This window comes from Balaenoptera musculus, chromosome 13 (genome assembly GCF_009873245.2).
Source record: "Balaenoptera musculus isolate JJ_BM4_2016_0621 chromosome 13, mBalMus1.pri.v3, whole genome shotgun sequence".
NCBI classification, from domain to species: domain Eukaryota; kingdom Metazoa; phylum Chordata; class Mammalia; order Artiodactyla; family Balaenopteridae; genus Balaenoptera; species Balaenoptera musculus.
In genome coordinates this window covers 18,200,162-18,226,291 of record NC_045797.1, presented here as the reverse complement: position 1 = coordinate 18,226,291, position 26,130 = coordinate 18,200,162, and positions in this window count along the sequence as shown.

The following is a 26,130-nucleotide window of genomic DNA, read 5'->3' as shown; positions in this document are numbered from 1 at the left end:
TTTAAATTAGTTTCAACTCACTTTAATATCTTAAATAGTACTGTTTAGTTGAAAAAGTGCTTTGACATTATTTATTCCAGTTAATCAACACAATATATCGGTAAAGGGAATTCACTAGATATTAACATTAGCTTGAAGAAAATGACCTGAAGCTCTTATGTGACATCAGTATTATTCAATCCAAAGAATGTGAAGAGATAATATCTACTGAGGACACTAATATTATTGTTTACTTAGATTGGTACCTCATGCTCAACATTTCTAAATTAGACTACAGTGAGAAAATTATAAGCAGTGTAATAATGAGAATGTCACATATAAAATTAATCGTATTTGTTGATTTCAAAGAAAATAAAACCTTGTGGAATATGTTGGATTAGTTTTCATTAATTTTCATAGAGTCAAAGTTTAAAATTTCCTTTGTGTTATTTAGAATTTTTTAATGAGATGAATGACTTTTTAAAAAAATAATAGATAATTACAAAAGAAGACCATTGTTACTGATAAATTATCTTACGTAGTCCCCTGGGAAGAAAGCAATATTTGTACAGAGGTTGATTATGACATTGTGATATTCTTATTAATACAAAGAAGAAAGAGTTATGTGAATATGATATGCTCTATTAGCACACTCTTCTCTTTTCATTACTCATTCAAATATGTTGTAAACAAATGGAATGTGCTGTTTCTATGCTTTTGCTGTCTTGAAATAATAAATGTACAAAAAAAGAGAGCTGCTTCAGTACAGTTTAACCTAATAGAAAAACTCATTCTAAACAATGCAGAAACAATTCATACATTTAGATTTAATCAAATAAAATATAAAAACCCAGAGAATTTTATTAGGATAGTTCACTGAAATCAAAGAATAAAAGAACTGGTTGAAATTTCAAGATCATTTAGTCCATCCCCTCTTATATTACAAATAAGGTAATAATCTCTAAAGGCAAGCAGCGTGCTCAAAGTCACGGAATAACTAAATGGCAAAGTCAAATTCTCAGGTTCCTTTCAATGGAAAACTTAAACTTCACAATGTCTTGTTAAATTACATGTTCTTGGTCTTATCATTGTAAATTTTATCTGAAAGAACATATAGTTTAGCTTGTATCCAGCTCACAGAAAGGCTTGTATATATAACCACAAATTTAAAATTTCAAAATAAGAATACAACAACAACCAAAGCAACAGCTATGTTCTCTGGAATACCAAAACATGTCTGTTTGGAACAGACGTAATTAATGGAATCATTAATAAAATGGTCAACCAAGGAAATAAAGTACATATTCACCAAATTATTACATGAAAGGATATAAGGAATTAACTTCATATTTGTTGATCTATTATATATCTTGCACTGTACATATAGCATATCACTTAAGCCTTACAATAAAATTTTATCTTCATTTTACAAATTACCAACAACTGTTTACATTTGTTTAAAACAATCAAGATTTATATATGTTATGCTACTTGCTCAAACATCTAGTAAATAATAGGGGATTTGAATGTGGCTTTGTCTGATTAGGAGGTTGATTTTAAATTGTTATAGTTGTTGAAGCTTGGAGAGAAAATAACATGAATTAAGAAAAGAGGATATTTTATATATTTTAATGAAATCTATGGGTTTTTAACTGATAACAAATAGGCAGTTATCATGAATATTGAAATACAAAATATCTTCATGCTTGACCCATATAAAATTTTAGCTTAGCTTTATTATTATTATTGTTATTATTATTTCAATACAGATGTCATACTAAGCAAAATAATAATTTAAAAAACTAAAATAAGACTTGAAAATAAAATCACTCAAATTCTTCAATGAGCATTTTGATTGTTTTAGTCGTTTGTTTCTTCTTTTATATATTTTCATTTCTAGTTAGCTTCTAGATATGCATGACTATTTATCAACTTAATTTTCTAAAGAGGTTTCAATTACCATAATAAAGAGTGAATTATTCTTCCAGAGAATGGCTGCTAAAATTGACTTCTTTAAGATTTTTTTTCCACTATATGCACTTTTCACTTTATATCACTATGTAAATAATCTCACACCTATATATGACAAACTGTCAATACCTCCAACATACAAGTGTCTCATAGTTCTCTTTAGGTAGATATTCATACTGCTCACTAATATTTTCAATTATCTTGACATTACAGGCCGAAAAGACAATTATACTTCCTGCCTTATTTAAATTAGGATTGTCCTTTTGTTCTGCTTAGCTTCATGAAATGTAATACACATCAATTCCGGGTGGAAACAATTAAGAACAAGTGAAGAGTTCTCTGTGTTCTCTTTTTCTGCCTGAAGGGCCTTACTGAGGTAATGGAATCATACACTGGTGGACTGTCAGCCAGTTTTCATGTCTTTAGTGAGCAGAGCCTTCTTGCCAAACCATATTGACCATGCTTCTAAAGTTTGAGAGTGGCTTGTTACTGCAACATAAAGTAACCTGCTTGAAAAGACAACTTTATAAAATATGCTCCGGAGCACTTACTATTATATCCATATTTTTGTGTTTCTTGTACTTCTTCTAGTTTAGTTTTTAGCTCGAAATGACTTTATTTGTTTATTTATTTATTTATTTACATCTTAATTGGAGTATAATTGCTTTACAATGGTGTGTTAGTTTCTGCTTTATAAAAAGGGAATCAGCTATACATATACATATATCCCCATATATCTTCCCTCTTGCATATCCCTCCCTCCCACCCTCCCTATCCCACCCCTCTAGGTGGTCAAAAAGCACCAAGCTGATTTCCCTGTGTTATGTGGCTACTTCCCACTAGCTATCGGCTTTACATTTGGTAGTGTATATATGTCCATGCCACTCTCTCACTTTGTCCCAGATTATCCTTCCCCATTCCCGTGTCCTCAAGTCCATTCTCTAGTAGGTCTGCATCTTTATTCCCATCCTACCCCTAGGTTCTTCATGACCTTTTTTTTTTTTTAAGATTCCATATATATGTGTTAGCATATGGTATTTGTTTTTCTCTTTCTGACTTCACTCTGTATGACAGGCTCTAGGTCCATCCACCTCACTACAAACAACTCAATTTCGTGTCTTTTTATGGCTGAGTAATATTCCATTGTATATATGTGCCACATCTTCTTTATCCATTCATCTGATGATGAACACTTAAGTGGCTTCCATGTCCTGGCTATTGTAAAAAGAGCTGCAATAAACATTGTGGTACATGACTCTTTTTGAATTACAGTTTTCTCAGGGTATATGGCCAGTAGTGGGATTGCTGGGTCGTATGGTAGTCTATTTTTAGTTTTTTAAGGAACCTCCATACTGTTCTCCATAGTGGCTGTATCAATTTACATTCCCACCAACAGTGAAGGAAAGTTCCCTTTTCTCCACACCCTCTCCAGCATTTATTTTTTGTAGATTTTTTGATGATTGTCATTCTGACCGGTGTGAAATGATATCTCATTGTAGTTTTGATTTGCATTTCTCTAATGATTAATGATGTTGAGCATTCTTTTATGTGTCTGTGGCAATCTGTATATCTTCTTGGGAGAAATGTCTATTTAAGTCTTCTGTCCATTTTTGGATTGGGTTGTTTGTTTTTTGATATTGAGCTGCATGAGCTGCTTGTAAATCTTGGAGATTAATCCTTTGTCAGTTGCTTCATTTGCAAATATTTTCTCCTTTTCTTCGGGTTGTCTTTTTGCCTTGTTTATGGTTTCCTTTACTGTGGAAAAGCTTTGAAGTTTCATTAGGTCCCATTTGTTTATTTGTGTTTTTATTTCCATTTCTCTAGGAGGTGGGTCAAAAAGGATCTTGCTGTGATTTATGTCATAGAGTGTTCTGCCTATGTTTTCCTCTAAGAGTTTTATAGCATCTGGCCTTACATTTAGGTCTTTAATCCATTTTGAGTTTATTTTTGTGTATGGTGTTAGGGAGTGTTCTAATTTCATTCTTTCACATGTAGCTGTCCAGTTTTTCCAGCACCACTTATTGAAGAGGCTGTCTTTTCTCCATATTCTTGCCTACTTTATCAAAAATAAGGTGGGCATATGTGTGTGGGTTTATCTCTGGGCTTTCTATCCTGTTCCATTGATCTCTGTTTCTGTTTTTGTGCCAGTACCAAGCTGTCTTGATTACTGTAGCTTTGTAATATAGTCTGAAGTCAGGGAGCCTGATTACTCCAGCTCCGTTTTTCTTTCTCAAGATAGCTTTGGCTATTTGGGGTCTTTTGTGTTTGCATACAAATTGTGATTTTTTTTGTTCTATTTCTGTTAAAAATGCCAATGGTACCTTGATAGGGATTGCACTGAATCTGTTGATTGCTTTGTATATTATATTCATTTTTACGATGTTGATTTTTCCAGTCAAAGAACATGGTATATCCCTCCATCGATTTGTATCATCTTTAATTTCTTTCATCAGTGTCCTAAACTTTTCTGCATACAGGTCTTTTGTCTCCTTAGGTAGGTTTATTCCTAGATATTTTATTCTTTTTGTTGCAGTGGTAAATGGGAGTGTTTCCTTAATTTCACTTTCAGATTTTTCATCATTAATGTATAGGAATGCAAGAAATTTCTGTGCATTAATTTTGAATCCTGCTACTTTACCACATTCATTGATTAGCTCTAGTAGCTTTCTGGTAGCATCTTTAGGATTCTCTATGTATAGTATCATGTCATCTGCAAACAGTGACAGCTTTACTTCTTTTCCCATTTGGATTCCTTTTATTTCTTTTTCTTCTCTGATTGCTCTGGCTAAAACTTCCAAAACAATGTTGAATAATAGTGGTGAGACTGGGCAACCTTGCCTTGTTCCTGATCTTAGTGGAAATGGTTTCAGTTTTTCAGCATTGAGGATGATGTTGGCTGTGGGTTTGCCATATATGGCCTTTATTATGTTGAGGTAAGTTCCCTCTATGCCTACTTTCTGGAGGTTTTTTTATCATAAATAGGTGTTGAATTTTGTTGAAAGCTTTTTCTCCATCTATTGAGATGGTCATATAGTTTTTATTCTTCAGTTTGTTAATATGGTGTATCACATTGTGTATATTAAGTAATCCTTGCACTCCTGGGATAAAACCCACTTGATCATGGTGTATGAGCCTTTTAATATGCTGTTGGATTCTGTTTGCTAGTATTTTGTTGAGGATTTTTGCATCTATGTTCAGCAGTGATACTGGCCTGTAGTTTTCTTTCTTTGTGACATCTTTGTCCGGTTTTGGTGTCAGGATGATGGTGGCCTTGTAGAATGAGTTTGGGAGTGTGCCTCCCTCTGCCAAATTTTGGAGGAGTTTGAGAAGGATAGGTTTTAGCTCTTCTCTAAATGTTTGATAGAATTCGCCTGTGAAGCCATCTGGTCTTGGCCTTTTGTTTGTTAGAAGATTTGAATCACAGTTTCAATTTCAGTGCTTGTGAATGGTCTGTTTATATTTTCTATTTCTTCCTGGTTCAGTCTTGGAAGGTTGTGCTTTTCTAAGAATTTCTCCATTTCTTCCAGGTTGGCCATTTTAATGGCATATAGTTGCTTTTAGTAATCTCTCATGATCCTTTGTGTTTCTGCAGTGTCAGTTGTTACTTCTCCTTTTTCATTTCTAATTCTACTGATTTGAGTCTTCTCCCTTTTTTTCTTGATGAGCCTGGCTAATGGTTTATCAATTTTGTTTATCTTCTCAAAGAACCAGCTTTTAGTTTTAGTTTAGTGATCTTTTCTATTGTTTTCTTCATTTCTTTTTCATTTATTTCTGATCTGATCTTTATGATTTCTTTCCTTCTGCTAACTTTGGGGTTTTTTTGTTCTTCTTTCTCTAATTGCTTTAGGTGTAAGGTTAGGTTGTTTATTTGAGATGTTTCTTGTTTCTTAAGGTAGGCTTGTATTGCTATAAACTTCCCTCTTAGAACTGACTTTGCTGAATCCCATAGATTTTGGGTCATAGTGTTTTCATTGTCATTTGTTTCTAGGTATTTTTTGATTTCCTCTTTGATTTCTTCAGTGATCTCTTTGTTATTACATAGTGTATAGTTTAGCCTCCATGTGCTTGTATTTTTTACAGATTTTTTTCTGTAATTTATATCTAGTCTCATAATGTTGTCATCAGAAACATACTTGATATGATTTCAATTTTCTTAAATTTACCAAGGTTTGATTTGTGACCCAAGATATGATCTATCCTGGAGAATATTCCATGAGCACTTGAGAAGAATGTGTATTCTGTTGTTTGGGGATGGAATGTCCTATAAATATCAATTAAGTCCATCTTGTTTAATGTATCATTTAAAGCTTGTTTTTCCTCATTTATTTTCATTTTGGATGATCTGTCCGTTGGTGAAAGTGGGGTGTTAAAGTCCCCTACTATGACTGTGTTACTGTCGATTTCCCCTTTTATGGCTGTTAGCATTTGCCTTATGTATTGAGGTGCTCCTGTGTTGGGTGCATAAATATTTACAATTGTATATCTTCTTCTTGGATTGAGCCCTTGATCATTATATAGTGTCCTTCTTTGTCTCTTGTAATAATCTTTGTTTTAAAGTCTATTTTGTTTGATATGAGAATTGCTACTTCAGCTATCTTTTGATTTCCATTTGCATGGAATATCTATTTTCGTACCCCTACTTTCAGTCTGTATGTGTCCCGAGGTCTGCAGTGTGTCTCTTGTAGACAGCATATATACAGGTCTTGTTTTTGTATCCATTCAGCCAGTCTATGCCTTTTTGTTGGAGCATTTAATCCATTTACATTTAAGGTAATTATTGATATGTATGGTCCTATTACCATTTTCTTAATTGTTTTGGGTTTATTATTGTAGGTCTTTTTCTTCTCTTTTGATTCTTGCCTAGAGAAGTTCCTTTAGCATTTATTGTAAAGCTGGTTTGGTTGTGCTGAATTCTCTTAGCTTTTGCTTGTCTGTAAAGGTTTTAATTTCTCCATCAAATCTGAATGAGATCCTTGCTGGGTAGAGTAATCTTGGTTTTAGGTTTTTCCCTGTCATCACTTTAATATGTCCTGCCACTCCCTCCTGGCTTGCAGAGTTTCTGCTGAAAGATCAGCTGTTAAACTTATGGGGATTCCCTTGTATGTTATTTGTTGTTTTCCCCTTGTTGCTTTTAATATTTTTTCTGTGTATTTAATTTTTGATAGTTTGATTAATATGTGTATTGGCATGTTTCTCCTTGGTATGGGACTCTCTGCACTTCCTGGACTTGATTAACTATTTCCTTTCCCATATTAAGGAAATTTTCAAGTATAATTTCTTCAAATATTGTCTCCAGTCCCTTTCTTTTCTCTTCTTCTGGGACCCCTATAATTTGAATGTTGGTGTGTTTAATGTTGTCCTAGAAGTCTCTGAAACTCCTCAGTTCTTTTCATTCTTTTTTCTTTATTCTGTTCTGCAGTAGTTATTTCCACTATTTTATCTTCCAGGTCACTTATCTGTTCTTCTTCCTCAGTTATTCTGCTATTGATTCCCTCTAGAGAATTTTTAATTTCATTTATTGTGTTGTTCATCATTGTTTGCTCTTTAGTTCTTCTAGGTCTTTGTTAAACGTTTCTTGTACTTTCTCCATTCCATTTTCATGATTTTGGATCAGCTTTACTATCATTATTCTGAATTCTTTTTCAGGTTCACTTTCTATTTCCTCTTCATTTTTTGGTCTGGTGGGTTTTTACCTTGCTCCTTCAAATGCCGCGTGCTTCTCTGTCTTCTCATTTTGCTTAACTTACTGTGTTTTGGGTCTCCTTTTCCCAGGCTGCAGGTTAATAGTTCCTGTTGTTTTTGGTGTCTGTCCTCAGTGGCTAAGTTCAGTGGGTTGTGTAGGCTTCTTGGTGGAGGGGACTAGTGCCTGTGTTCTGGTGGATGAGGCTGGATCTTGTCTTTCTGGTGAGCAGGTCCACATCTGGTGGTGTGTTTTGAGGTGTCTGTGACCTTATTATTATTTTAGGCAGTCTCTCTGCTAGTTGGTGGGGTTGTGTTCCTGTCTTGCTAGTTGTTTGGCATAGGGTGTCCAGCACTGTAGCTTGCTGGTCGTTGAGTGAAGGTGGGTCTTGGCGTTGAGATGGAGATCTCTGGGAGATTTTTGCATTTGCTATTACGTGGAGCTGGGAGGTCTCTGGTGGACCAATGTCCTGAACTTGGCTCTCCCACCTCAGAGGCACAGGCCTGACACCCGGCCAGAGCACCAAGACCATGTCATCCACATGGCTCAGACTAAAAGGGAGAAAAAAAGAATGAATACGTAAAATAAAATAAAATAAGTTATTAAAATAAAAAATAAAAAAAATTAAAAAATTTAAAAGTATGAAAAAAGAAAGAAAGAAAGAAGAGAGCAACCAAACCAAAAATCAAATCCCCTAATGATAATAAGTGCTAAAACTGTACTAAAAAACAAAACAAAACAAAACAAAAAAGGAGACAGACAGAATCCTAGGACAAATGGTAAAAGCAAAGCTATACAGACAAAATCACACACAGAAGCATACAAATACATACTCACAGAAAGAGAAAAAGGGACAAAAATATATATATCATTGCTCCCAAAGTCCACTGCCTCAATTTGGGATGATTTGTTGTCTATTCAGGTATTCCACAGATGCAGGGTACATCAGGTTGATTGTAGAGATTTAATCCGCTGCTCCTCAGGCTGCTGGAAGAGATTTCCCTTTCTCTTCTTTGCTCGCACAGTTCCTGGGGTTCAGCTTTGGATTTGGCCTCACCTCTGTGTGTAGGTCGCCTGAGGGCATCTGTTCCTTCTAGACAGGATGGGGTTAAAGTAACAGCTGATTAGGGGGCTCTGGTTCACTCAGGCCAGGGGCAGGGAGGGCTGCTGGATGCGGGGCACCCTGTGGTGGCAGACGGGCATGACGTTTCCCCAGCCTGAGGCACACAGTTTGTTCTCCCAGGGAAGTTGTCCCTGGATCACGGGACCCAGGCAGTGGAGGGCTGCACAGGCTCCTTGGAGGGAAAGTGTGGATAGTGACCTGTGCTTGCACACAGGCTTCTTGGTGGCTGCAGCAGCAGCCTTAGCTTCTCATGCCCGTCTCTGGGGTCCATGCTGATAGCCGCAGCTCGCCCCCATCTCTGGACCTCGTTTAGGTGGTGCTCTGAATCCCCTCTCCTCATGCACCGTGAAACAAAGAGGCAAGAAAAAGTCTCATGCCTCTTTGGCAGCTCCAGACCTTTTCCCAGACACACTCCCAGCTAGCTGTGGCGCACTAGCCCCCTTCAGGCTGTGTTCACCCAGCCAACCCCAGTCCTCTCCCTGGGATCTGACCTCCGAAGCTGGAGCGTCAGCTCCCAGCCCCGCCCCCCACCCCCTCCAGCAGATGAACAGACAAGCCTCTAGGCCTGGTGAGTGCTGGTCAGCACTGGTCCTCTGTGCAGGGATCTCTCCGCTTTGTCCTCCACACCCCTGTTGCTGTACATCCATATTTAAACTAAACATTTCTAGCTAGGTGATTCAAAGCCTTATCAAGTTCAATACACCACAAACTGAGATCATATATTTCCCTCATCCTCCAAACCTGCCATTCTTCCTTCCTCTATTGTTCATAATTGCCACCAATATGCTTTGATATTTTAATTGTAGTTCCTCACTTTGAATCCAAGTCTATAATAAGATATAGATTATATCAGTCTAAATAGACCAATTAGGACAAAGAGACTAGTGTCATATTGTATTATGCTATAACAATTTTGAAATAAAATTTTCTATTCATTTTATAGTTTTTGTTTTTCTTTATTTATGATATACTTCAAGCATACAGACTACAACATGATACATACCTATGCATCCAAATCCAAAATTAATAAAGGAAAACATTGATGCCACATTGTTTTCCTTTTCCATAGAATTTAAAACTACATTTGACCCTTGAACAATACAGGTTTGAACAGCACAGGTCCACGGATTTTTTTCACTAAATGCATACTGTGGACTATACTATCCACAGTTAGTTGAATCCAAGGGTATGGAACATCAGTTACGGGGGGGGGGGGGCAGACTGTAAAGTCATATGTGGATTTTTGACTACAAGTAGGGTTGATGCCCCATCCCCTCCCCCATGCTCTTCAAGGGTTAACTGTATATGAAAATGCCTTGATTTTCTATTATTAGTTTATTTTTCTCTCTCCCAAGCACTAGATTATAATTTCCATGAAATCTCTGACGTTGGTTTCCATATCTGTCAATTGATTCATGGAATTTACAGTGCCTAGCACATTGAAGTCACTCATTTGATGTTTTCCAAATATAGATTGAATAAATAAATGACACCTTGCTTTTATTTATTATCCAATTAGTTTAACTTAGATAATATTCAAAATTATTTATCATTAATATTTATTTTTCTCATTTATTTTTGAAAAGATATCAAGACTATTTTATTCATGTTATAAATTCCAAGTATTATGAATGAAAAATAACTAATCCAATTGGAAAATGACCATATACAAGAATAGGATAAATTTTAAATAAGTACATTGTAAGGTTGACCAATTAAAATCAAAATCCTACCTGTTCAATTTTATCCACTATTGCTCTTCAAAAAGATTGTAAGAACTATCGTATTATTTTAGTATAAAATCGCTGCCCTGGTATAATTAAATGTTAACTCTTACTTAAGTACTCTTTCTGCTTTATTCTTCCAAACTTTCTTTCATAATACTTTTGCCCAATTATCAATGAAAAGAGTTTAATAATTTTCTTAATCAGTTTAAACTGCTGTAACAAAGTACCAAAGACTAGGTAACTTATAAACAAAAGATACGTTTAAGGGATCTAGCTGAACATGGAAGGAAGGCAGGAAGTTTAGACAGAAGTACCTTCAAAAACAGAAATATAGATCAATGGAACAGGAAAGTCCAGAAATAAACCCACACACCTTGGTCACCTAATCTATGACAAAGGAGACAAGAATATACAATGGAGAAAAGACAGCCTCTTCAATAAGTGGTGCTGGGAAAACTGGACAGCAAAGGAAACCATAAACAAGATGAAAAGACAGCCCTCAGAATGGGAGAAAATATTTACAAATGAAGCAACTGACAAGGGATTAATCTCCAAAATATACAAACAGCTTATGCAGATCAACATAAAAAAAAAAACAACCCAATCAAAAAATGGGTGGAAGACCTAAATAGACATCTCTCCTAAGAGACATACAGATGGCCAAAGGCACATGAAAAGATGCTCAACATCACTAATTATTAGAGAAATGCAAATCAAAACCACAATCAGGTATCACTTCATACTGGTCAGAATGGCCATCATCAAAAAAATCTACAAACACTGAATTCTGGAGAGGGTGTGGAGAGAAGGGAACCCTCTTATACAGTTGGTGGGAATGTAATGGAGAACAGTATAGAGATTCCTTTAAAAACTAAAAATAGAGCTACATATGACCCAGCAATCCCACTCTTGGGCATATACCTGGAGAAAACCATACATGCACCCCAATGTTCATTGCAGCACTATTTACAATAGCCAGGACATGGAAACAATGTAAATGTCCATCAACAGAAGAATGGATAAAAACGTTTTGGTACATCTATACAATGGAATATTAGCCATAAAAAGGAACAAAATTGTGCAATTTGCAGAGATGTGGATGGACCTCGAGACTGTCATACAGAGTGAAGTAACTCAGAAAGAGAAAAACAAATATCGTGTAATATCACTTATATGTGGAATCTAGAAAAATGATACTTATTTGCAAAGCAGAAGTAGAGACACAGACGTAGAGAAAGGACGTATGGATACCGGGGGGAAGGGGAGAGTGGGATGAATTGGGAGATTGGATTGATATATATACACTACTATGTATAAAATAAATAACTAATGGGAACTTACTATATTGCACAGGGAACTCTACTCAGTACTCTGTGGTGATCTAAATGGGAAGGAAATCCAAAAGAGGGGATATATTTATATGTATGGCTGATTCACTTTGCTGTACAGCAGAAATTAACTCAACAGTGTAAAGCAACTATACTCCAGTAAAAATTAACTTAAAAAATTAAAAACTTTTAAAAAAGAAAGAAGTGTCATACTTAGATGCATGAATAGATGGATGGATGAATGGATGGATGGATAGATTGTAGAGAGATAGGTAGATAGATAGATGATAGATAAATAGATAGATAGATAGATAGATGATAGATGAATTGTGGAATGGAAAAGTCAAAGAACTAAAGGTCTTGATGATAACATTACCACTTGTAATAGAAACAAGAGATTAAGAAATCAGAATAGAAATTTAAGATATTATAGTTGGAGGTGTAAATTTAGAATTTCAGCAGTAAAACACTTTGCTCACCAAGATCTAAGTTGTGACCACAAGTCCTAGTGGCCAAATTAAAATGGAGATGTGTATCATGAGTCCATTGAGGGTCCATGATTCTGGATATGTAGCCATATGACTTGTGAATTCAGATAGGATAATGGTGAAACTTGAAGTGGAGGGAAGGATTTATCCAGGTACAAAGAATGTTCGTTCTGACTAGAGAACAGATTGATAACATAAAACTTAGGAAGAGCCTTTATTGAATGATTATTGACTTCCGTGGGAGAGGGTTTTTACCTAAAGGTGAAAGATTAAAGTACTAAAGAAATGGAGTACAGAAAAAAACAACTTTACTGCCAGAAAGAGGTCAGAGGTACATGTGACATGTGGTATGGAGAATAAGTAGAATCTTTTCGAGAAGGTTGCAGAGGAAGAAGTATCCTTGCAGGAAAAGTATCTAGGTATGTATGAGTCTCTCTACCTATCTATCTATCTACCTATCTATCTGTGTTTTCCCTTTTATTTTATTTCATTTTTCAGCTTATCAAGTTATAATTGACAAATAAATTTGTAAGATGTTTAAAATGTACAATGTGATGATTTCCTATATTTTATACATCATGAAAAGATTTCCCCCCTCGAGTTAATTAACATATCCATCTCCTCACATATTTACATTTTGGTGGGGGGGTGGGGTGAGAACATTTAAGTTCTACTCTCTTAGTAAATCTCAGTTATAGGAAACTGTTATCAACTATAGTCACCATGTTATATATTAGATCCAAAGTATTTATTCATCTTATAACTGAAAGTCTTTACCCTTTTAACAATCTCTCTTTATTTTCTGCTCCACCAGTCGCTGGCAACCACTTTTCTACTCTCTGTTTCTATGAGTTTGACCTTTTTTTTTAGTATTTGCCTTTATTGCACTTAGCTTAATGCCCTCCAGGTTTATCCATTTTGTCACAAATAAGATGATTTCCTTCTTTATAAACTCTGAATAATATTCCATTTTGTGTGTGTGTGTGTATACATATATCACACTTTCTTTATCAATTCATCCATTGTTGTTATCATGGGACACTTAGGTTGTTTCCATACCTTGGCTCTTGTGAATGCTATAAACAAGGGAGTACAGATATTTCTTTGAGATAATGATTTTGTATCCTTTGGATATATACCTAGAAGTGGAATTGTGAGAATATATTGTAGTTCTATTCTTAATTTTTTAAGGAACTACCATATTGTTTTCCATAATGTGCTGTACCCATAATGGCTATACTTATTTTACATTCCCACCAACAGTGTATACATTTTCCCTTTTCTTCACATCCTTGCAAACATTTGTTATCTCTTGTCTTTTTGATAGCAGCCAACCAAACAGATGTGAGGTGATATCTCACTGTGATTTTGATTTGAATATCCCTTATAATTAGTGATGTTGAGCACCTTTTCATAAACTGTTGGGCATTTGAATGTCTTCTTTGGAAAAATGTCTATTCAGGTCCATTGTCCACTTTTCAATTATATTTTTTTCTATTGAGTTGTTGAGTTCTTTTTGCATTTTAGGTATTAACCCCATATCAGGTACGTAGTTTGCAATACTTTCTCTCATTCCACAGTTTGCCTTTTCATTTTGTTTTTGCTGGTTTGTTTTCTGTTTTTTTATTAATAAATTTTATTTTTAAAACAGCTTTAAATTTACAGAAAATTGAGCGATTGTATAGGGAGTTCCCATATACTCTGCCCACCCAATCTCTGCAGACAGTTATTATACATATCTTACATTAGAATGCTATATTTGTCACAATTAATAAACCGAAGATACATTATTATTAACTAAATTCCATACTTGATTCAGATTTCCTTAATTTTTACCTAATGTCCTTTTTCTGTTCCAGGATCCCATCTCAGATACACATTACATTTAGTCTTCTGTCTCCTTAAGCTCCTCTAGGCTGGGACAGTTTTTCAGATTTTCTTTGTTTTGATAACGTTGGCAATTTGAGGAGTACTCGTCAGGTATTTTGTACACTGCCCCCCTATTGGTCCTTTTCTGATACTTTTTTTGTAATTATACTGAAGCACATGAGAAGATACTTAACACCACTAATTATTAGAGAAATGAAAATAAGAACTACAATGAGGTATCACCTCACACTGGTCAGAATGGCCATCTACAAAAAATCTACAAACAATAAATGCCAGAGAGGGTGTGGAGAAAAGAGAAACTGCCTTTTCATTTTGTTAATGGTACTCTTTGCTGTGCAGAAGCTTTTAAGTTTGATGCAGTCCCACTTTATTTCTGAGTTTGTGGCTTTCACTTTTGGATTCAAATACAAAAAAATCATTGCAAAGGCCAATGTCAAGGAATTTACCCTCTGTATTTTCCTTCTAGGAGTTCTATGAGTTCAGGTCTTATATTTAAGTCTTTTGTGCATGGTGTAAGATAAGGGTCTAGTTTCATTCTTTTGCATGTGTTTCCCCAGTACCTTTTATTAAAGGAATTATTCTTTCTCCAATGTTTATTCTTAACTCCTTTGTTGAAAATTCATTGACTATATATGCATGGATTTATTTCTGAGCTCTCAATTCTGTTCCATTGATCTATGTATCTGTATTTATGCCAATAGCGTGGAATTTTGATTACTATAGCTTTGTAGTAGAGTTTGAAATCAGAGAGCATGATGCCTCCAGCTTTGTTCTCTTTCTCTAGATTTCTTCAGATATTCATGGTCTTTTGTGGATTATTTTTCTATTTCTGTGAAAAGTACCATTTAGATTTTGATAAGAATTGCACTGAATCTGTTAGATTGCTTTGGGTAGTATACACATTTTAACAATATTATTTTTTAATTTTTCCAATACATGAATATGGAATGTATTTCCATTTATTTGTGTCTTCTTCAGTTTATTTAATCAATATCTTATGGTTTTCAGTGCACTTTTTCACCTTCTTGGTTAAATTTATTGCTAAACTATTTCTAAATATTCTATTGGTTTTGATGCTATGGTAAATGAGGTTGTTTTCAAATTGTTGGTGTATAGAAATCCAACTGATTTTTTGTATATTGATTTTGTAACTTGAAACTTCACTGAAATTATTGTAAGTTCTAACACATTTTTGGTGGAGTTTTTAGGGTTTTCTATATATAATATCTTATCATTTGCAAATAGAGAGAATTTTATTTCTTCTTCTCCTATTTAGATACCTTTTAATTTTTTTTTCTTTTTCTTTTTTCTTTTTCCCTAATTGCTTTGCCTAGGACTTCCAGCACTATGTTGAATAAAAGGTGAATACAAGTGGATCTCCAAACTGATCTAATTCCTGATTTTAGAGGAAAAGCTTTCAGCTTTCGTCATTGAATATGATGTTAGCTGTGGGCTTATGATATATGGCCTTTATTATTTTGAGGTATGTTCCCTCTATACCTAGTTTGTTGAGAGTTTTTATTATGAATGGATGTTGAATTTTGTCTAGTGCTTTTTCTGCATGTATCAAGGTAATTGTATTATTTTTATATTTTATTTTGTTAATGGATGTATCATATTGATTGATTTGTGAATGCTGAACCATCCTTGAGTCCCTGTAATAAATCCCACTTGATTATGGTGTATGATCCTTTTATCTATTGTTGAAATCAGTTTTCTATTATTTTGTTGAGGACTTTTGCATATATGCAGGCATATTGCTCTGTAATTTTCTTTTCTTGTAAAGTCTTCATCTGGCATAGGTATCAGGGTAATACTATCCTCATAAACTGAGTTTGGAAGTATTCCCTTCTCTTCTATTTTTGGAAGAGTTTAATAATGTTTGGTATTAATTCTTTAAACATTTGACAGAATTCATCAGTGAAGCTACTTGGTCCTGGACTTTTATTTTTAGGGAGGTTTTTGATTACTGATTCAATCTCCTTACTAGTAATTGGTCTGTTCATATTTTCTATTTATTATATTTGTTTTGATAGGTTCTATGTTTCTAGGAATTTGTCTGTTTCTTCTAGGTTTGTCCAATTTGTTGGTGGATAATTACTCATAGTAGTCTCATCATTCTTTGTAATTTTGTGATATCAGTTTTATTATCTTCTCTTTCATTTATAATTTTATTTATTTTATTTCTCTCTCTCTCTTTTGTTCTTTGTTAAGTGTAGCTAAAAGTTTGTTGATTTTGTTTATCTTTTCAGTAAACCAGCTCTTAGTTTCATTGACTGTTCATATTGTCTTTTTCATCTTTATTTTATTTATTGCCATCTGATCTTTGTTATTTTCTTCCTTCTAATAACTTTTGGCTTAGATGTTTCTTTTGTTCATATTGTCTTTTTCATCTTTATTTTATTGTCTTTTTCATCTTTATTCATATTGTCTTTTTCATCTTTATTTTATTTATTGCCATCTGATCTTTGTTATTTTCTTCCTTCTAATAACTTTTGGCTTAGATGTTTCTTTTTCTCATTCCTAGAGGTGTAAGATTAGATTGTTTATTTGAGAGTTTTAAACAAAATAGGCATTTATCACTATAAATTTCCCTGATAGAACTGGTTTTGGTATCTGGTATTTCCATTTTCATTTGTCTCAAGATAGCATTTGATTTTGTCTTTAACCCGTAGGTTGTTCAGGACTATGTTGGTTAATCTCTACATATTTGTGAATTTTTCAGTTTTCTTCTTGTAATTGATTTCTAGTTTTATATCTTTGTGATTGGAAAAGATGTTTGATATGATTTTAATATTTTTAAATTTATTGACTTGTTTTATTGCCAAGCTTAACTATGCCTTATCTTGGAGAATGTTCCATGTACACTTGACAAGAATGTGTATTCTGCTGCTGTTGGATGGAATGTTCTGAATATGTCTGTTATTCTCCTTTTTCTAACATGTAGTTTAAGTCCAATGATTTCTTTTATATTTTCTGTCTGGATGACCTATCCATTGTTGAAGCCCCCTACTTTTACTGTGTTGCTGTCTCTATCTCCCTTTAGATCTGTTAATACTTGATTCATATATTTAGGTGCTCCTATATTGGATGCATAAATGTATGCTAATATTATATCTTCTTGATGAATTGATCCCTTTATCATTGTATAATGACCTTCTTTGTCTCCGCAACATTCTAACCTAAAGTTTATTTTGTCTGACATAAGTATAGCTACACTTGCTTTATTTTTGTTTCCATTTGCATGGAGTATCTTTTTCCTTCTTATTGCTTTTAGTCTCTGTGTGTTCTTAAAGCTGAAGTGAGTATCCTGTAGGCAAACTATAGCTGGTTTTGTTTTCTATTTTTATTTTTTACCTATTCAGCCATTCTATGTCTTTCAATTGGATAATTTAGTCCATTTACATGTAAAATTATTATTAACAATGAATCTAGTATTTTCATTTAGTTAATTGTTTTCTGGTTGCTTTGTAATAACTTTGTTCCTTTCTTCCTCTGTTGCTCTCTTTCTTTGTGACTTGATGATTTTCTTTAGTGGCATTGATTCCTTTCTCTTGCTCTTTTGTGTAGTTATTAAAGGCTTTTGCTTATGGTTACCATGAGGCTTACATAAAACATCTTATATTTTTAACAGTCTATTTTAATCTGATAATAACTAATGTTTGTATGCATACAAAAACTTCCCCAACACACTTTATTTTTTGGGTGTCAAAATTTACATCATTTTACATTATGAATCCAGTAGTAAATTATTATAGTAGTAGTTATTTTAATACTTTTATTCTGCATACTGGAGTGATGTAACTACCACCATTACAACATTATCATATTCTGAATCAAACTGTATATGTACTCTTACCAGTGAGTTTTATACTTTTATATGTTTTCCTGTTACTAGTTAGTGTTCTTTCATTTCAGCTTGAAGAATTCTCTTTAACATTTCTCATAAGGCCAGTCTAGAGATAATACAATCCTTTAGCTTTTGTCTGGAAAACTCTTTATCTCTCCTTCAATTCTGAGTATGAGAATCTTGGTTAGCAGTTTTTGTTGTTGTTTTTTTTTCCTTCTTTTTTTTTCTTTTCTTTTCTTTCAGTATTTTAACATATCATCCCACTCCTTTATTTTTTAGGCGGGCAAATTTTCTGCAGAGGATCTGCTCAGAGTCTTATGGGGGTTCCCTTGTATGTAGCAAGTTGTTTTTCTCTTGCTGCCTTTAAGATTCCTTTTCTTTAACTTTTGACAGTTTAATTATGATGTGTCACTACGTGGGTCTCTTTGGATTCCAGTTTTTAGTAATCTCTCTGGACTTCCTGGATCTGGATGTCTATTCTCCCCTGTTAGGGAAGTTTTCAGCCATTGTTTCTTTGAATAGTTTTCTGCCCCTTTCTCTCTCTCTACACCTTCTGAGATGGCTATAATGTGAACTTTAGTCTGCTTAATGGTGTTCTATAAGTCCCTTATGCTATCTTTACTCTTTTAATTCTTTATAATATTTGCTCCTCTTACTAGATGAATTACACTGCCCTGAATTTGTTTGCTGATCCTTTCTTTCACTTGATAGTCTGATGTCAAACTACTGTATTGAATTTCTAGTTCAGGTACTTATTACCACCTCTGTAATTTCTGTTTGATTCTTTTTTTATATATGTTTTCTATCTCTCTGTTGAATTTCTCACTTTGTTCCTGCATTACTTTCCTGACCTTTAATGAGCATATTTAGGACTGTGATTTTAAACTTTCTATCAGGTAAATCATTTTTCTCTGCTTCATCAAGATCTGCATCTGGAGATTTTTCTTGCTGTTTTGTTTGGAAAATATTCCTCTGTTTCTTTATTTTTCTTAATTCTCTGTTTTGCTTTTTACACATTAGATAAAACAGCCACGTTTCCCAGTCTTGACAAAATGGCCTTGTGTATGAGATGAATCTCATCAATTAGCCTAGCCCAAGCGCTTGGTTGTCTCTCAAGCTTTTGTGACTGTCCAAGGCTTCTTTGTCCTTAGTGGCTCCCAGTAGCTGAAGGTATGCCAAGACCCTTTGGAGTCCCAAACAGTAGGATCACAATAAGCACCTTGATGCAGCCTGATTTGAAGCTGGATCCTTTGGCAAAAGTTTAGAAAGTATGTAGTTAAGCCCATTCTAAGGAGAAACAGGTGTTTTTGCCTGCTTCCTCTGTGCTAGGTCTAGTTACATAGGTGCAGGGAGATGCTCCTGTACCTGTCAAGAACTGCTTCTTTGTTTGTTTTAGCCCTGTGGTACTGGTGAATGCAAGCCTCATTGGCTAACAGAGCTAAGCAATCTGTGCGCCTGTCCCTTTTGTGACAGCTGCAAGAGCTGGGGCATGAGATATGTGCACAGGCCCTTACCAGGAAGATACTGGTGACTTAGTTTTATTATTGGAGCAAGTTGGAGGAAAAAGGTAGGAGAGGTGTCCTCTGGCTTCCTCAGTCTCTGTACAAGGCTGCAGCCAGTCCATAAGATACCTGGTAAAACAGAAGCCTGGCCCTTAGGCAGCAGCTTTTAAAGTATGCAGATACCTCCTTTCAGGAAGACTGGAAATGTGCAATTTTTCCCATTCCCACTGAGGCTGAGTCCTGGGAAATATGGTCACACAAGGTGCTCTGTGAGCCCAATATGAACAGCTTTCTTCATTTGCGTGTAAATAGTCTTGTGGGTCTCTTGGAACACAAGCTCTGTTGGCCTTTTGGAAACTAGATGTTTGGGGCCCAACCCCTGGGTGGGGGTCTTAAAAGCTGTGCCCTAGATGTGGGTCCAAACCCTTTACTCCCCATGGAGAAAGCCTGGGAATTGAGGGTTCTCACTGATTTTATGGCACTGTGCAGGGGTGGATTTATGGTACGAGAAGTGTCTCAGCTCTTTCCTATGTTCAGCCTTTCCTATCTGTTTCAGTGGTGATATGTTCTCATTTGGTCTCAATGTTAAGAGTCACTCAGCCTAGTGTTCTGGATCTCTTCATAGGGAAACTACTTCATATGTATCTGGACTATAGTGCATCTATGGAAGAGAGGCATTCAGGATCCACTTATATCATCATCTTGGTATGACTGCCCAAAGAAAATAATTAAGATTAAAGTAAGATTTAATATTTTAGTGAACTACCTGGAGGGTACAAATGAGTTGTAACTAACTTGTATAATTACCTTAATTTTATAAAATGGATTCTTTAGAAGAGGAAATTACACTGTGTGAATTATTGCTGTTATGATATGTCCATTTTCTTTTCATTACATTTTATTATTTAACCACAATTAAGAGTTCCTTGGATATATTTGAAAGTTTTGTGGAGATTGAGTTGAAGCAAGTTATAGACACAGTAGTTATTCTACAAAGATGAGGAGAGAATAGATGGCTAGCCACAGGAATTTATTTTATTGTGACTTAGAATGATAATATTACATGATATGTTGAGGGTAGCTGAAAAAAATCCTCTAAGTCTTTTGAGGTTGGATGACGGGTAAGATCTCTCTTGAACAAGACAACTGCAAGCCTGTATTGATTGTGAATCTGAAAGTTCTAGACACCAACAAGAAGAGTGGTTTCCTGGAAACCCACTACAAGTTGGAACTCTTCAGATATAGGTAAATGGAGTTATCCAGGACTCCCAGGAAACAGTAGTCAAAAATTGCTTTGGACCTTCCCTCTTCACTTCCTGCTTATTTTGTTTGCCTTACTCATTGAGGTGACTTATTTTCTTGGAGGAATTTTTTTATAACAAGAAACAAAGTTTTGGGACTTCTCTGGTGGTGCAGTGGTTAAGAATCCGCCTGCCAACGGAGGGGACACGGGTTCAACCCCAGTCCGGGAAGATCCCACATGCCGTGGAGCAACAAAGCCCATGTGCCACAACTACTGAGCCTGCGTGTCACAACTACTGAAGCCTGCGTGCCTAGAGCCTGTACTCCGTAACAAGAGAAGCCACCATAATGAGAAGCCCGCACACCACAACAAAAAGTCTTGCTACAACTAGAGAAAACCCGTGTGCAGCAATGAAGACCCAACGAAGCCAAAAAAAGAAAAAAGAACTGATGTTTAAAAAAAAAAAAGAAAAAAAGTTTTAATTAATTCTTGTGAATTGCCACATAGGCAGTAGCAGGTGGAAAGCAGCAAATAGCAAAGTCATGTTTAGATGTAGATGCCATTTTTGTAGTATTGTTCCAGTGAGCCAAATTCAGTGGAGGTTATGAGGATGACTTTTTTCCTTGTTCCCCATTATAAAGAAGGTATTTTTAATAATTTTCCCCCAAGTAAAACAGATTGCTTCAAGTAGTATCAAGTATGCAACATGTTATAGAAGTCATTGAAATTCTTGATAGGTGGTGGGGGGGCAGTAGGTTTGCTACAAATTCTGAAATTTTTGGAATATTTACTGCTAAGATTTCTCTTCCTGGGTGTGAATACTTTGTGAATACTATTGTTTGAGCATTTGTTTGGTAAGGGAATTCAAGAGCAGGGGTTATGAATAATTTGCTCACAAGGTTCTACTCACAGAGACACGACAATTAAGGAGTTGGAAAAACAATACTCTACAAGCCATGACTCTTTCACAGAGAATTCCCAGCTCCGAGAATCATTTCCTTACTGCCACCATTCAGCTGTTGGGCCCAAGAATATAGACTTTGTAGAGTACTCAGGGTAGAAATTGAATGAACTTACAAACCTTTTCTCAGTCCTAATCCTTGAAAAGAGGCTTATCAATCTCTTATTTGCACCACCACCCCTCCTTTCCTCTCTCCCTCCCTCCTTTATTTCTTTCTTTTCTTTTCTTTTCTTTTCTTTCCTTCTTTCTTTCTTTCTTTCAGTTCACTGTGTTCTTTTTTTTAAATTTTTATTGGAGTATATTTGCTTTACAATGTTGTATTAGTTTCTACTGTACAGCAAAGTGAATCAGCTATACGTATACATGTATCCAATCTTTTTTGGATTTCCTTCCCATTTAGGTCACCACAGAGCACTGAGTAGAGTTCCCTGTGCTATACAGTACGTTCTCATTAGTTATCTATTTTATATATAGTATCAATAGTGTATATATGTCAATCCCAATCTCCCAATTCATCCCACCCCCACTTTCGCCTTGGACCCGTACCATACGTTTGTTCTCTAAGCCTGTGTCTCTATTTCTGCTTTGTAAATAAGATCGTCTATACCATTTTTTTCCCAGATTCTACATATATGCATTAATATACAATATTTGTTTTTCTCTTTCTGACTTACTTTACTGTGTATGACAGTCTCTAGGTCCATCCACTTCTCTACAAATGACCCAGTTTCATTCCTTTTTATGGCTGAGTAATAGTCCATTGTATATATACACCACATCTTCTTTATCCATTCCTCTGTTGATTGACCTTCGGGTTGTTTCCATGTCCTGGCTATTGTAAATAGTGCTGCAATCTTTCTTTCTTCCTTTTTAGCTTTCTTTCTTTCTTCTTTTGTGTTTCTTTCATAATAGATCATGAACATTTACTAATAGCAAGCAACATTCTAGACAACATTAGATATATAGCAATAAACCTATGAATATTATATCATAGGATAGAGACATAAATATACATTAAATAATAAAAATATACAAACATATGCTGAGAATAAATGTTGATCTGTGCTTTTGTGCCAAATTAAATTTGGAAAACCTTACATTACAGAGTAAATTGGATTCTTCATAAATATCTAATGGAGAAATTTTTTAATGGGATAGATTTTGACATAATGGAGTTAAAACCAATTTGCCAAATAATTTAGACAAAATAATTCACTCTGCAGAAAAAAATCATAGGTTACCCTAAATGACCTGACTTGTCTGTCTACAATGATCAGAATAATTAAATTTTAAATGAAACATTAGAGCTTTGGTTTATTTTAACTCAGATGACCAGAAATATGCTGTAAATTGGAACTATTTTTTTAAAAAATTGGAACTAATTTTAACTCTGATCTCAAATATTCTTTGTACTCTTCAGTATGTAGTTCAAATAAATCACCTTCCACTGTGTATAGTTCAAATAAATCAATGAGTGAAAAAGTAATGCAATCTTAAAATTCATATATACACTCAGGAGCTTCCTGGGAAAAGTATTATGAGCAAGAAAATGTTCTTATTTTTAATTTTCTTGGTCCACTGAATGATAATACTGATTTAGACACCAATATTAAAACTTTGCAAAGTTGTTCATTTAACTATATCTTATGAAATTTGTAAAATTAAGATAGCCTGAATGGAAAAGGTAAATAAAAACTTACTTGAGGTATTCCAGGCTGGGAAATTCTTGTGCAGAATTGGAATTTATTCCATACCACATGAGAGTTTATGACATTAAACAAGGAGTAGAAAAATTATTTATTCAATTTAATTTTTTCAGAGCTTGCTCCAAGCAGGACTTCTCAAACTTATTTCTTCTGGTGTTACCTTAGAGAAAAAGAAGTATTTAAAGAACCACATCTGATTCCATGCTTCTACAGTAACAAAATATCAATCACCATGACAGAATTTACTTTGCTTTTCAAAATAAATCATAAAATGTGAGATTTAAAACAGAAGCCAAATTAACCAACCAGTATTGTACATCAATAATTGTATACCTTTCCTAGTAGATGGTAGATTTTATTAGGTCAGATCTTTATCCCATGTGCTTACTCCTATCTTTGGAACATAAGGTGTTCAATATGTCTTTTTTGAAATAAAAAGTTTTGATGGAGAAAACTAGGTAGGCAAGAGCTTATGTTAACCATGACATTCTTAGCAGGAAAGAAAAAGAGAAGCATTTGTTCCGCCAAAACACAATGGATGAGAACACTAGAGGTGGCGTCCACAGCTTTTCTTGATTTGCAATTTTTCTCAAGGCCTGACTGTTTTATGGACTTGAAAATCATAGTAGAAAGGAAGAACATTGGTATACGCTAAATGCAGCTTAACCAGATGGAAGAACACCTTGTCTTTAACACAGTCTCTTCATTAACTAGCGATAGACTTGGTCAAACATCTGTTTTGTTTTGTTTTATTAATCAATAAACTTTTTGCAAACTTACAAAAATATATATCGGGCTACATACACTCCAACATTTTTTCTATAGCCATAGAATAGTTTGGAAGATGAGTAAAACAAGACTCCTTCATAGTCTTCATAAACTCATAGTATATAAGGGTGGGAGACAAATGAGGGAAGTACCTGAAACTGTTCATGAGTTTATATCTTGCAGAGAAATTGGATTTTACTTTGAAAGCACTGAGGAAGTCATTACAAGGGAATTAAAATAAGTTCCAAAGCTTGAATGTTGTCTTGATTTATATACTGCTTTCTCCAAGTAATGGAATTTGGCATAAGGAAAAAAAAAAGGTTTTATAGTATACTTGTTTTTGTAATATGTAGCAATTGTTGTCTATTAGGAAGATCAGGAACAGCAATGTAAATGAAACATCAAGGGCATAATCATCAAAAAGTGTTTGTACATTGATGGAGAGATTTGGAGAAAAAGCCCAATAAAAATCCAGATCATGACTGGAAGAAATTAAGCATAAGAATGGGCAAAGCAGATATTACCCTTTTAACTACCTTTTATCACTTGAATCTCCTTTACTTTGACTTTAGTTGAAAGCACATAAAAGGAGTCTTTGTGTATCTCTCTTGATATTTCTATAAGTGTTAATGATCAATTTTAATTAAGCCATGTTAATGTTTATAGTTGGCTTGCTTTGACCCTTTTAATGTCTGAATAATAATAATAGTGCACAATAATTAGCCAATATGTTTGAACAATATATTTTTTCTTCACCCAACTTTATCTTGTCTACTTAAAGAAATTACTTTCATTGGGATGAACACACACACACACACACACACACACACACACACACACTACTATATATAAGATAGATAGCCAACAGGGACCTGTTGTGTAGCACAGGGAACTCTATTCAATATTCTGTGATACCCTATATGAGAAAAGAATCTAAAAAAGAATGAATATATGTATATGTATAACTGAATCACTTTGCCATACACCTGAAACTAGCACAACATTGTAAATCAACTATGTTCAAATAAAATTAAAATATTTTTTAAAATATATAAAATAAATTAATATTCTCTCTCCCTCTCTCCTTCGTATTCTCTTTCTCCCCTACTTGCCACACACACACACACATGCATACATACCTACTCAGCTTAATCTTGCCCAAGTTCCAGTTAGAGTTTAGAGATTCAGAATATTATTCTTTGTTTAAGAAAGTTTATGAATAGATTTTTAAAACCTATTCAGCTACACATGGTACCAAAAAAACTCTGAAATCATGGCCAATTATGTTTAAATACAATAGATTTTTTCTATCATAGCTTCTGTTATCTATTAATGGAAGTTTTAGCCAGTCATCCCTCAAACACATAGGTATGATCCGTGTGGATTAACCTGGAAAGCAAGTTTTTACATGGCATCTCAGAGGACAAATTCTGATGAGTAATGAAGGCACTTTCAGGTGGCAATTCAAAAGTATATCACAGAGTGGATATATGTATATGTATAACAGATTCACTTTGCTGTACACCTGAAACTAACACAACATTGTGAATCAACTATACCCCAATAAAAATTTTTAAAACAGTATATACAAAAGTGAAGTTTGTGAGAGAGGTTAGAATTTGAACTGTTGTTTTAACTCAATGCATTTTCCATTTATTTCAGCATCACCACTGCACCAAACTTTTCTTTGTTTCTCTTACTTTTGAGATTGGAAGACCATAATCTCCCAAACTCTCCCACAGAAAAAGAGGCCTGAGGTCTGGGCCAAGATTTGCCATCCTTAAAGCCTATTAGATACAGTAGTTTAGCCATGTTTGCAACACTGAAAGCCAAAATGAGCCGCAATATCTCAGGGACATGAAGTATCTTAAGTGAAGCCAAGCTCTCTCAGTGAATTTTCAGTCCAAACATAGT